The sequence below is a fragment of the Microcaecilia unicolor genome, chromosome 7 (assembly GCF_901765095.1).
Source record: "Microcaecilia unicolor chromosome 7, aMicUni1.1, whole genome shotgun sequence".
NCBI lineage: Eukaryota > Metazoa > Chordata > Amphibia > Gymnophiona > Siphonopidae > Microcaecilia > Microcaecilia unicolor.
In genome coordinates, this window is record NC_044037.1 from 309,969,110 (window position 1) to 309,983,936 (window position 14,827).

Sequence of the window (14,827 nt, forward strand, 5' to 3'; positions counted from 1 at the left end):
CAATCGTGGAACGATATTTGAAAGAGAGTGGTATCCCCCAGTTGCGGGGAGTGGAGAGCGAAACACTGTCGGCCCCCATAACATCGGAGGAAATTAAATGGGCAATCAAGGATAGTGCACATGGGAAAGCACCAGGCCCAGATGGGTACACTATAAAATTTTATAAAACATTCGCAAAACACCTGGTCCCAATATTAGAGAGGTTATTTAATGAGCTGGAAGAGGTTCAAGAGATACCACAAACATGGAGGCTAGCAGCAATAACACTGCTCTTAAAACCAGGCAAGGAGGGGGATCACGTGACGCCATGCTGGAGAGTGGTAGCACCTGAACGCTGCTCCGGCGCCTGACCTCTGCCCCACGCGCATTGAAACACGATTCTGACTTGCTGTAAGCTATTCCTGGAAGGGGAAAAAGAGCTGATTTCGGATACGGAATTAATAGAACAAAAGCGAAGGGAGATGGCGGCTAAAACGGCTCAGAAAGATAAGCTGCGCCAAAAGGCAACGGATTCTAAGATGGCCGCCGTACCCAGCAGCGCGGACCCGACAGTAGCGTCGATCTGGGTCTCAGAAATAACGACAGAGATGACCGCGGTCCTAGAAGATCTACTTGAAAGACGCCTCACACCAATTGACACGAAATTGGAGAAATTACAAACGAGAATGGAGGATCTCACACGCGAATGTGTTGCCTTCCAGACTAGGACCGGAGAGGTAGAAGACCGGGTTACTGTAGTAGAAGAGACACAAAATACACTTTTACGAACAGTAGAGACATTGGAACAAAAGATAGAGGACTTGGAAAATAGGTCCCGCAGAAACAACCTCCGATTGGTGGGCCTACCGGAAAAGCTGGGAGGTAGAGATCTAACATCGGCTCTGGAGCGCTGGTTAATGGAGCAAGTGAGATTTCCCCCTGATCTAGGCCCACTAAGGATAGAAAGGGCACACCGCTTGGGGACACGCAGAGATACAGATTCCCGACCTCGGGTGGTCATATTGAAGGTGTTAAACTTTGCCCATAAGCAGTGGATTTTACAAGCCTCACGAGGAGAGAAGAATCTAACATTTGAAAACAAACGGATTATATGTTTTCAAGACTACTCAGTGGGAGTGGCGGGAAAGAGGAAAGCTTTTTCACCCATTTGTTCCAAATTATTTGCAATGAAGAAACGCTTTACCTTGATGTATCCAGCGGTCTTAAGGATAATGCACGAAGGAACGACTCGCACTTTTGAAAAGCCAGAAGAAGCCAGGGAGTTTGTGGATCAGATGGAACAGGAGGAGAGGAGTAATCGGAGCGGAGGCCTACCGGATTGAGTACTGGCAAAAAGGAAGCCAAGAGTCAATATGGAATATATGGAATATATGGACATTTATGTCTGGTAACTATTGATACAGAGGATAGTCTTGGACTACTAGAGGAAATAACCGGAGTTGATATAAAGTTAACAGGTTTGAGAGACTATGTTAGCAGGAGGTCAAGTATATGGCTTGGGAGGGGGAGGAAGGACGGGAAAAAGGAGTGAGTAAAGTATGTATGAGAATATGGGCGAGTTATAAGAGTATATATGTATGTTCAAATGTTTAAAGGTTAATCTGTTGGATTTATTGTTTCCTCACTCCCACGGTTATAAAGAGACAAAAATAGACATAATGGGAGGAAGGAGGGACCCGGGGTTTTTTTAAAAACGGCAAGCAGTGTATAGGGGGAAAAATGAGGGAGAGAGGTTGGGGGGCGACTATACGTGATGAGTCCCTATCAGGGAACGGTCAAAAGAGGGGAGGAGGGGATGAGGGGATGGGAGGGAGTTAAGGGGAGGAGGGATAGGGATAGGAATGGGGGGAGGGAGGGGGGGAATGGGAAGAGTGACGGATACATTAAAAGAAGAAAGAGGAATCAAGTGAGGGGAGGAGGTTCAGGCAAAAGGGAGGGAAGGAGTAATGTTCGACGAGTCTATGGGTACAACACAAATTTTGTCCCGGGAGGGCAGTGGCTGGGATGCCCACCGGGTAGGGTTAGGAGCAAGAAAGCATGCAATATTAGTCGCAGACCAACCAAGATTCCATGGTTAAACTGATCACCTGGAACGTAGGCGGGATCAATTCACCCATTAAGAGATCCAAAATCCTACAGCAATTGCAAAGATATAAAATAGATGTGGCACTGTTACAAGAGACACACTTAAGTCAGGAAGAACACGCTAAGCTGCGCACCTGGTGGGTACAAGAGTGCATAGCTGCAAATGCTCTGGGAAAAAGAGGAGGAGTGGCGATTTTAGTCCGCAAAGGAGTGGCGGCCACAGTGAAAACCCTCATGATAGACCCCGGGGGGAGATATGTCATAGTAGAGCTAGACATAGATGGGCATAAATGTGTGATCTGCAATGTATACGCACCAAATCAGTATGACAAAAAATTTTATAACTCGGTGATAGGACATCTGATGAAATATGCTGGGTCACCTATAATAGTGGGGGGAGATTTTAACACAGTATGGGAACAAACGATAGACAGCTCCCAAGGACAGAGGAGGGATGTGGCAGCATCTAACCAGGGATTAAAAAGACTGGGGAAAATGATAGACTTGATTGATATATGGAGGATGCTACACCCCTTGGAGAGGGATTTTACACATCATTCTCGAGCTCATGCATCACAAGCTAGAATAGACTATTTCCTGGTCACTAGAGATCTGTTTGGACAGGTAGCCACAACCAATATAGGACCCTACACGATTTCAGATCATGCCTGGGTATATATGGAGTGGGAGGTGCCTACTAGAAAGCCTAAACAAAAATTCTGGCAGTTCCCACTGGAATTATCTACAGATAGACAGTTGGGTGAAAGGCTTCAGAAGAGTTGGGAGGAATATAAGACCATTAATAAGGAACACGAGACTGACCCTTTACTGTTCTGGGACGCCGCCAAGGCGGTGCTTAGAGGAGAAATTATTAGTCACACACATCATGTCCGAAAGGCCCGAAATAGAGAAATACTAGGATTGAGTTCTATGATTTGTAGGGCAAGACAGTCATATGGGAAGACAAATCAGCCTGAGCAACGCACTAAGTTACTGGAGTTGCAGGTGGCCCTGAATGAACTACTGCATAAGAGAGCGGCTAAATCACAAACTTATTATAGATTCCAATTACATAGATATGGTAATAAATCAGGTCGCATGATGGCTCGCTTGGCTAAGCCTAAGTCACAAAACAGGAAGATACTACAAATGAGAAATAACCAGGGACAGATGGTACGGCAAGATGAGCAGATAGGAGAAATCTTTGCCAGATTCTATGAACAATTATATGAAACGCCAGTTGACCAAGGCCTCCAGGGCTCTCTTTATTTAGATACATTACAACTCCCAGAAATAACGCAAAGTGAGAGAGAAGTGTTGAATAGTCCAATTCAAGAAGAGGAAGTAGAGCTGGAAATAACGAGAGGGAAATTGTCGAAGGCTCCAGGACCGGACGGGATGCGTATGGAGTTTTATAAACTTATGAGAGAGAGCATTACTCCCACGCTTGCTAAGTACTTTAATAAGATAATAGATACAGAGCGTTTGCCATTCAATCTTTCTAGGGCACAAATTACAGTTATACCAAAACCTGGTAGGGACCCACTGATTCCGGAATCATATAGACCAATATCATTGTTAAATGTTGAGGTGAAATTGTTAGCAAAAATAATGGCAAACCGGTTAGCGAAAGTGCTGCCAAAGTTAATCCATGAGACACAAGTAGGGTTTGTACAAGGGAGGACGTCTGCAAAGAATCTAAGACGAATATTAGGGGCATTGGAGATGAGAAAAAGAAATAACACACCAGCACTACTTATCAGCTTTGACGCAGAAAAAGCGTTTGATAGAGTGCATTGGGAGTTTCTCTTTGCCACGTTAGAAAGATACAGAATTACGGGACGGTTCACTTCAGCCATTAAAGCGTTATATCATGAACCGAGGGCTACAATTCGAGTCAATGGATTGGAGACAGAGTCGTTCCCGATAAGAAGAGGTACCAGACAGGGGTGCCCATTATCTCCTTTACTCTTTGTACTGACGTTGGACCCCTTGATCCGTACCATCATAGAAAACCCTTTGATAAAAGGGATGCCCATTGGTAAACATCAATTTAAAGTAGCAGCTTTTGCTGACGACCTACTAGTGATGATTACGGAGCCCCAGGATTCCCTTCTTAATTTAATGGAAACGTTTGAAGAATATGGAGACTATGCGGGTTTTAGATTGAACCTCCTAAAATCGGAGGCATTAGCCTCCTCAGACGAAGTAAAGAAGGGATGGAGACGAGAATTTCCCCTGAGTTGGGCGAAAGACTCATTCAAATATCTAGGGATTAGATTGACTATGGACACCAAACAGTTATACTCGCTTAATATAAATAGCCTATTAACGGACACGAAGAAACATCTAGGTAATTGGGCAGGATTACCCATATCTTTGAGAGGCAGAATAAATTTAATTCGCATGATGATTTTTCCTAAATGGCTCTACGCCATGCAAACACTACCCCTCCGTCTATTGCAGAAGGACTTGAAGAAGGTTAACAGGGCTTTTAGCCAATTCTGCTGGGCAAAGAAAAAGCCCAGATTGAAAATGCATTTCTTGATGGGGGGCTGGCAAAATGGAGGACTGGGTTTACCGGACCTTCGTAGTTACAACTGTGCCTGTTTACTGAGGCATATAGGAGACTGGGTGAATCAGACAAGTGAATACACCCCATTAGAGATTGAACAAGAATACTTCTCGCCCTACGACCCTTTAACACTTTTGCATCAAGAACGGCGAAACCTGCCGATAAACCTTAAACACTGTGTGATATTACAGCCATTGAGAGAGACTTGGAGAGGGTTCATGAAACTTATGGGGGGAAAGGCCACAATCACTGGATTATTATCTATAAGGGGTAATTTGAACTTCGATCCGGGACGGGAAAACGTGGCATTTCTAAGATGGGAAGCCCAGGGGATTTCAAGGATAGAACACATGTTGGATGGGGAAGGGAAGATGATAGAATTTGAAATGATACAAACCAGACTAGGTACACATTGGGGAGATAGGTTTGCATATGCTCAGATTAAGCACTACATTCTTAGTTTGGACCAACCAGCTTTGCAGTTGAAAACAGAGGAGAAAGTGAGAGATTTCTTCCAAAAATTGGAGATCACTGGGGTAACAGTGTCGGCTATACATAGGGCATTAACATTAATTTCCACACCCAAGAACTTTCAGTCCATTAAGCACATGTGGGAAAAGGATTCTGGAGGGAATTTAGGGAATTGGGATGTAAGAGCCACTCTGAGAAGTATTCCTGCCCTTACGGTAGATGAGAGGTTGAGAGAAAGTGGATACCGAGGAGTAATGAGAGCTTATTTCTCCAGACAGCAACTTGCACATATAAACCCCAGAAGTAGTGATAGATGTGTTAAGTGTAATGCTACAGTACATACATTGTATCATGCATTTTGGGGTTGTGTGAAGATCAGAGCTTTCTGGAGTCGGATCCAGACGTATATGTCTACTATAGCGGGAAGGGTAATAAAGGGATCCTGGGACCACTATATTTTAGATACACATTCAGGTTTTCGGATGCTGGATAAGGGGATAAGGACTTGGTGTCGAAAAGTATGTTTAGTGGCCAAGAAAACTATACTACAACACTGGGTTTCTCCAGATCCCCCGTCCTACTGGCAATGGAGGAATCAAATTCATTTGCTAGCCACCTGGGAGGCCAGAGAGACGCGGGGATCCCCCAAAAAGAAACAGGCCTTTATGCAAGTTTGGAATGGATATATAGATACGTTAAGCCCGCGAGGACGCAGTCTGCTTTTGAATTTTACCTGTTAAATATAAGATTATATATTTGTACCTATGGCTCTCATTGTTGAAGTAGAGGGGAGATTAAGCTCCTTTGGAGGGAAGTAGGGGGGGGGGAGGGGAGGGGGGGGGGAGGGGAAGGGGAGAGACGCCAATGGGGCCCAGAAGAGTACAGGGCTCATTTGGGAGATTCATGGGGACTGGGAGGAAGGAGGGGAGAAAATGTTTAAAAGATTGATGAATGATGTTATCACTGTTTGTAAGGTTGGAAGCATCTGGGGCGAATTGTTGTAGACCCCTGATTCTGGTTGTGATACGATGTGTACATCAATAAAAAATTGTTGAAACATAAAAAACCAGGCAAGGATCCCCAACAATGTAGCTCCTACCGCCCGATATCCTTGCTCAACGTAGACTATAAACTCTTTACGAAAATATTAGCACATAGGCTACAAAAACAGCTCCCAAACCTAGTTCATGAAGATCAGGCGGGATTTATCATAGGACGACAAACGTTTGACAATATTCGAAGCCTCATTCATACTATCCAGTACACCCAAGATGAAAAAGTACCAGCAGTACTACTATCTATCGACGCAGAAAAAGCGTTCGATCGTGTTGATTGGGCATACCTCTTTGCGGTGCTTCGGCAGGTGGGAATAAAGGGACGTTACTTAACATGGCTGCAACTTCTATATAAAGACCCGAAAGCAATATTAAAATTAATGGATCATACACAGCGGCCTTCCCGCTTCGGCGGGGTACTAGGCAGGGGTGTGCCCTCTCCCCGCTTCTGTTTGCTTTAACGGTGGAGCCGCTCGCTTGTATATTGAGAAATGATGAAGTAAAGGGCAAAGTACGAGGGCGAAAAGAGCAAAAACTTCAGCTTTTTGCGGATGATATACTACTCACTCTTGCGCAACCTGCAATATCAGTACAAAAAGCAATAGATCACGTGACATATTATGGAGCAGTGTCGGGATTTAAACCCAATTTAACTAAATCTACCCTATTAAACATAACAGTACCGAATGAAGAGATACCGGCCCTGCGAGATGCATTTCCATTTACCTGGGCACAAAAATCCATTAAATACTTAGGAATACAGATCACACCCAAGACAGAAGATCTATTTCAGGCTAATTTTCCAGCAAAGATAGCTGAACTTTTTCAGGAACTAGATAGATGGGAGGGCCTCAATATATCTTGGAAAGGGCGTATTCATGCTATCAAGATGATGTTGCTCCCTAAATTATTATACTTATTTCTAGCACTGCCCATACCGATACCTACCTCCTTTTTCTCGCAATTAAATAAGAAAATGTTTCGATATATATGGAAGAAGAGGCCTCCACGGGTCAATAGAGCCACGATGTATCAAACATTAGACCGAGGTGGTATGGGAGCACCCAATTTTTATCTATATCACCAAGCAGCGCAATTAAGAGTACTAGCTGACTGGGCTCCAGGGACAATAAAGAAATGGATGCATTGGGAGAGAGCATGGATAGGCAGATACACGATAGAGGATATATTGTGGATATCAGGGAGAGAACTGACATCTATACTGCAGGAACTACCTATTAGTCTAAAACACCCGCTCCAAACGTGGTTACAAATTAGAAGGCACATGTTCCCGGAAAGGAAATATTACCGAAAAACAGCAATACGATGGGCGGAGGGTTTCCCACTGGGGAGATCAGAAAAGGTATTTGATAACTGGGCAAAAGCAGGCCTATACACACTGGGACAGGTATGGGCGGAGGGTAACATGATTAGTTTCCAGGAACTTCAAGAAGAGTATGGTCTAACGGAAAAAGATCTTGTTTATTACTGTTGTTTGCGTAATTTTATTAAAAGACGAGCACAAGACGAATTAGATTTAGAAGAGACAACTCTCGAGTTAGCAATGCGTAGGGGAGGGGGCAGAGGTAGTATCTCCCGGATATATCTTGCACTATTGGGCAGGACAGACCCTCAAACTCTTTATCATAAGAAATGGGAAAATGTTTTGCAATGTACGCATCCTAGAACAACCTGGATGAGCAACTATAAATATCTGCTCAAGGCATCCCCAGCACAATCTATCAATGAAAATGGCCACAAGCTATTGTACTGGTGGTATTATACCCCAGATAGATTGCAAAAGATATATCCGGGGACCTCGGGAAAATGTTGGCGGGGATGTGGTTTTCAGGGTACGTTCTACCATATTTGGTGGACGTGTCCGAAAGTGGAATTGTTTTGGGAGGCAGTAGTGAAGTTGGTAAATACAGTGTTGCCTCAACCATACCCAAAGAAAGCAGAACATTGCCTCCTCCATTTCCGGCCTAGCTCACTTCCCAGTGGACAACATAGATTGGCTACTCAGTATTTTGTAGTGGCCAAGATAGCCTTAGCCCGAGCCTGGAAACAAGCTGAAACACCAGCACTACAACTGATAGCTCGCAAAGTGGACTTTCTGTATCAGATGTCGAAATTGACTGCTAAGAGGAAAGGCACCATGAAAGTATTCACGACCATTTGGTCAATATATGAACAATCTCAAGAATCAGAAGCAACGCCACTGACGGGGGGAGGGAGGGGGGGAGGGGGACCATGAACAAGAATTGGTTACTGATATCAGATGTTATTTTGTTATGGTTGTAATTTGCTATATTACCAATAAAATATTTGGAAAAAAAAAGAAAAAATATTTTCTCCTATTTGTTTTAAAAGTATTTCCATGTAACTTCCTTGAGTGTCCCCTAGTCTTTGTACTTTTGGAACGAGTAAAAAAATAAATTTACTTCTACTCATTCTAAACCACTCAGGATTTTGTAGACTTCAATCATTTATTTGCATTTGACATGCCGCCATACCTAACTGGTAGATCACAGAGGTTTACAAAATTAAAAATAAAAAGAGATAGTCAGAAATGAACTACAAATCGTGACAGGAAAAACACACAATCATATCATAGTCATGCATACCTAAGAGTAAACATGGGAAGGGCAAGCCAGGGTATGGAAAAGAATAAGGGCAACAGGGATGTTTAAATTACTGGAAATAACAATGAATTTTTTACCTTGAATTCAGTTGCCCCTTGGGGGCTTAAAGCTAAGGTTGAGTGGATGATGCTAAATTGATCTGAGAACTGTGATTGGAAGTTTGAATTTAGGTGCATAAGTACATAAGTATTGCCAATCTGGGACCCTACCGGATGCGTGGAGGGGCATAATCGAACGCGAACGCCCATCTCCATGGGCGCCTATATCAGTGGGCACCTATTTCCGTGAACGGGACAACTCGTATTTTCGAAAAAAGATGGGCGCCCATCTTTTTTCTGATAATACAGGTTGTGCGGGGCAAATGCCTAGGAGTTGACTGTTTTTCAGCTGGGCGCTATTGGTTTTCAGCGATAATGGAAACCGAAGGCGCACATCTCAAAAACGAACAAATCCAAGGCATTGGGTTGTGGGAGGGGCCAGCATTTCTAGTGCACTGGTCCCCCTCACATGCCAGGACACCAACTGGGCACCCTAGGGCGCACTTTTACAAATTAACAAAAAACAGTAAAAGAGCTCCCAGGTGCATAGCACCCTTCCCTTGTGTGCTGAGCCCCCCAAATCCCCCCAAACCCCACTGCCCATAAGTCTACACCATTACCATAGTCCTAAGGGGTGAAGGGGGGCACCTACATGTGGGTACAGTGAGTTTTGGGGGGTTTGGGAGGGATCAGCATTAACCAGCACGTGTAAGAAGTAGGGGGGATGGGCCTGGGTCCGCCTGGCTGAAGTCCACTGCACCCACTAACAACTGCTCCAGGGACCTGCATACTGCTGTGATGGAGCTGGGTATGACATTTGAGACTGGCATACAGGCTGGGGAAAAAAGGCTCTCTTTTTTTGGTGGGAGGGGGTTAGTGACCACTGGGGGAGTCAGGGGAGGTCATCCCTGATTCCCTCCAGTGGTCATCTGGTCATTTAGGGCACTTTTTTGGGACTTGTTCGTGAAAAAAAGGGTCCAAAAATAGTGACCTAAATTCTCGCTAAAAACAGCTATTTTTTTCCCATTATCGGTGAAAGCCGCCCATTTCTGTTCGGCCGATAACCACGCCCCAGTCCAGCCTTTACCACGCCTCCGACACGCCCCTGTCAACTTTTGCCATCAGCTGATCCCCCCTTCACAAGATTTTTTTTTTATTATTATTATTTTTTATTTTTTCTCTATTTTACAGTCTTCAGTTACACAAACAGAACTTATGCAATGGAAACGAACAAGCTGCTTTTTCAATCCTGATCATTTGCTCAGTCCGTACTCTCTTTTCTACTGCACTCATTCCATATGACCAAGTTGATGGGTTCAAAGCCTGCCATTCAACTTTATTTATTTATTTTTAATTATTTTTATTTTTCTGACTTTGCAAACTGTTTTTCTCCTTCTTTTTAGTCACCATGGGGGCTACCGTGATACAAATTTCCAGTATAGTTTTGATTAAGTCGAGGAGGAAAGCTGATGGATGTGAGAATCCCATTCATTTTGGGATAATTAGAAAGGTTATAAGGAAATGATATTTTCAAATATGATAGGTGTCAGAAATTTTTGCATTGTAAAATGGTCTAGCTGTTCATGTATCATTGGATGTGCTTTCTATAAGTGCATATAAGTAGATATCCGCATTACAGACCCTTAAGAAAGATTTTCGCAAATCGAGAGGGTGAAAAGCAAAGTCGTAGAAAGTGAAGAGGAAGGTTGAAAAGTTTGAATGCAGTAATGTATGTGGTATCCTCTGTGCTCTATTTATGTGAGGCCTTCTATTCTACCTACAGCTTTTTGTCTGTCTACACAACAGTGTTAATGCCCATAACATATCTATATCTTTTTTTGTTTGTTTCTATTTCTCTGTATATGTTCTCAAAATGATCACATTTATTTGCACACAACAATAGTTGGAGTCATTAAACAAACTGCTTATTTCTTTTTCATATAATTTTTTTATTTTTATCTTTTGTTACATTTGTACCCTGCGCTTTCCCACTCATGGCAGGCTCAATGCGGCTTACATGGGGCAATGGAGGGTTAAGTGACTTGCCCAGAGTCACAAGGAGCTGCCTGTGCTGGGAATTGAACTCAGTTCCAAAGTCCACCACCCTAACCACTAGGCCACTCCTCCAATCCCTAAATAAATCCCTTCCTGGATTAGGTATTTCACAAGAATGGGTATCCCTTACAATTTGCCCAATACTGAATTTCCCTAATTCTCTAAATTTTTCTGTTCAAAATGCTTTTCTGTTTCTCAGGCAGTATATAAGAATTACGGGCAACACATTTGAATAACAAAAACGAAAGCTTCTCTAACTGTATATTATCTGCTGTATACTGATTTTACAGATATGCAGAAACCTATCAAAGTTCAAAGGTACCTGCTTGTCTGCGTGGTTGTTTTCTAATCGAGTTTAAAACCAAAATCAGAGAGATTATTCCCATAGATTTAATTTTTAATGGATTCATCAATTCTTTTATTCCTACACTAAGTATTTCACACCACACTGTTTGTATTTACAAACCTACTAGCAATGGCCTAGTTGAGCACTACAATGCACTTTTAAAAACTAAATTAATATAACTTATGGTAAATTGAAATAAAAATTGGCTCAATGCTCTGTCACTTGCCTTATTAGCTCTTTAAAAACTTCCTCTGAAACTACTGTTGGAACCATCAGCCAAAGAAATGGCTTTTAGCTGTAGCTATCCGGTTACCTGATAATTATGCAAACATCATTGCAGTCATGCCCTCCTCTGGTGTACAAGCTCAGAGAAAAAAAAAACCAAAAAGTTTGAACCACTTACAGATTTTAACAATTACACAATTTAGTTTTTATTTCTCCCCAGTCTCACTTGCACACCTCCCTCCAAACCTGGCTGTTCTCTTTAATTTGAATGTTGTTCAAGCTCACCCTGAATGAGGAGTTCGTCCCACACCAAATACATAAATAGCACTGGTTGTATTCTTTCAAACAACTTCAGCAGAGTCTGCCTGCCTCAGTGAGCACTGCGGTCGAAGAGGGGAGGGCAGGGGAGAGAGGAGAATCACAGCTTCAGGTAAAACATTTTGCAAGTGAGCTGACCTCAGGAAATGGTAGGCACCCTCCAGAGGTCGGCGCCCCCCTGCGTTGCTTACCCCGCTTACTGTGTTGGCACGGCCCTGGATGGGAAGAAGGTAGAACTAGAGGACATGAAATGAGATTGAAGGGGGCGGACTCAAGAAAAATGTCAGGAAGTATTTTTTCACAGAGAGAGTGGTGGATACTTGGAATGCCCTCCTGTGGGAGGTGGTGTTGATGAAAACGGTAACGGAATTAAAAAATGCATGGGATAAACATAAAGGAATCCTGTTCAGAAGGAATGGATCCTCAGAAGCTTAGCGGAGATTGGGTGGCAGAGCCGGTGGTGGGAGGCGGGGCTAGTGCTGGGCAGACTTCTACGGTCTGTGCCCTGAAAATGGCAGATACAAATCAAGATCAGGTATACACATAAAGTAGCACATATGAGTTTATTTTGTTGGGCAGACTGGGTGGACCATACAGGTCTTTCTCTGCCGTCATCTACTATGTTACTATGGAAAGCATTACCGTTATCCTTGAAGGTGCAGCGCCATTGGATAGGTCCTTTTGCTCTCACATGGGAAGATGCTATGTTACGTTATTTAGGGGTTCTCTTCTCTATTGACAACTTCTCTTTATAGTGTAAACATAGCGCCTTTACTAGATGAGATGTGACATAGACTTCATCTTTGGCAGGCATATCCTCTTTCGCTCCGTGGATGTATTCATCTTTTTAATCTGCTTCTGGCCCTAAGTGGCTATACACTTTTCAGATGTTGTATTTAAGAGATAGGAAGGAGCAACATTTCACTAGAACTTTTCAAGCATTTTTTTTTTTTTTGAGGGGGGGGGGGGTAAAGAAACCGCATATTCCGCTGGCCCTGATTCAAACCCCTAACGTATGTGGGAGCATGGGCCTTTTGAACATTTGTTACTTGACAGTGGCCAGCGGAAAGTGTCATATTAATGACTGGTATAGGTGTACAGAACACTTTTCTCTCACTTCTTTGAAATCAAAGTTGGTTCCTGGGATACATTTTAGTCAGTAAGTTGCCTCCTCACACCTTTCAGCATTATCCTCTGCTTAGATCTTTGTCTGGGGATGGGTGTGTAGGAGGCACCAGTTCTCTGCTTCAGTGACCCCTCACCTATCGCTCTGCAACAAACCTTGCCTTTCTCTCTGGTCAGGGACCTAGTATCTTTACTAGATGGGTGCAGAAGGGTGTTCATTATTTAGCCAACACAGTGAATGAGAAAGGTCAACTAAAGTCTTTTGCCAGTTTACAACAGGAGTACCAGCTGCCCAGCTCTGACATTACATTTCCTCACAGAAGATGTCCAAGAGACTCTGTCTGAAGCTTTTACGCTTGGATCTCAATTACAGGTGCCTCTCAAATTTCATCACCAATATTTGAAAGACCCAATCCCGGATTTGGATTACGCAACCTTGGCAACGACTCGGTCCAGAGACCTTTGTTTTTCTGTATCCGCTGAGCACATAAAAAATGTTGTCTTGGGATTCATAAATAGGTGGGAAAATGTGGGATACAAATGCAACAAATAAATAAAATGATGGAATCAATGTTGTTGAGAGTATTGCTTTACAAATTTGCTCCTAGACTTCATATTTCTCCACACTGCGCTCACAAAGCAGCTATAGTGGCCAGTGGAGCCTGCCCCAAATGTGACAATACCCCAGCAACCTTGGGACATATGTTTTGGCACTGTCCGATCATTGCCTGCTTTTGGGGCACAGTGCTTACTGCTTTACAGACTTATTGGGATTGTACTGTCACCTGCGACCCCCTCATATTATTTGGACATTTTGTGTGTACTGATCCAATACAGCTTGGTGTTTTGTGTTTTCTCTGCAAGGTTATCCTTTTTGGGATCAAGGTGATACTTTTAACCTGGTTGGCTTCTACTGGTCCTATCTGCAAGGCCGGTGCTCTTTACTTATTCATCAAATGTGGATGGAAAGACAATGGACATTTTCACTGGACAGGTGTCCAGGAAAAGTATTTCAAGAGACATGGGAACCTTTTTGGCGCACATTGCCTTCAAAGGCTCCTAGTTATCTGTTGAATTTCTGAAGTTACAATGTTTGTAGTTATTAAGGGGGAGCCAACATGGGGATGGGGGATTTTTGAGGTATAGACGGTTTTGTTTCTTATTTTTCTCTTTGGTGATTCTCCTTTTTGGTCTGTTGCTGTTTGTATATTTTGTATCTTATAAAAGCTAATAAAAACAATTTAAATATAATTTAAATATAAAAAAGAGGTGATAGTGCCATTGTTTAAGTCTCTGATGAGGCCCCATTTAGAGTACTGTGTGCAGTTCTGGAGGCCACACCTATGAATAGATATAAACAGGATGGAGTCGGTCCAGAGGGCGGCTACAGAATTAGTAAGCAGTCTTGAACACAAAAAATATAGGGACAGGCTTATGAACCTCAACATGTATACACTGGAAGAGAGGAGGGAGAGAGAAGACATGATAGAGACATTTAAATATCTCAAGGGCTTTTATATACAGGAAGTGAGCCTTTTTCAAATGAAGGAAAACTCTGGAACAAGGGGGCATACGATGAAGTTAAGAGGGAATAGGTTTAGGAGTAATCTAAGAAAGTATTATTTCACAGAAAGGGTGGAGGAGGCATGGAATGGCCTTCCCAGTGGAGGCTGTGCAGTCAAGGACTGTGTCAGAATTTAAAAAGGCATGGGATAAGCACGTGGGATCGCTTAGGAAAAGGAAGAGTTAGGGGTTTCAGAGGATGGGCAGACTGGGTGGGCCATATGGCCTTTATCTGCTGTCATGTTTCTATAAATAAATAATAAGTAAGTTCTTTGTCAAGAATTATTGCTTAATTATTGTAAGATAAATTTTTCTTACTCGGTCAC

At 43.0% G+C, this 14,827-nt stretch overlaps 1 protein-coding gene across 1 annotated transcript in view; it reads left to right on the forward strand.

The window, feature by feature from the left end:
- LOC115475155 (unconventional myosin-X-like) overlaps positions 1–14,827 on the forward strand; it is a 290,858-nt gene that overhangs the window by 185,793 nt on the left and 90,238 nt on the right. The window lies entirely within an intron of this gene.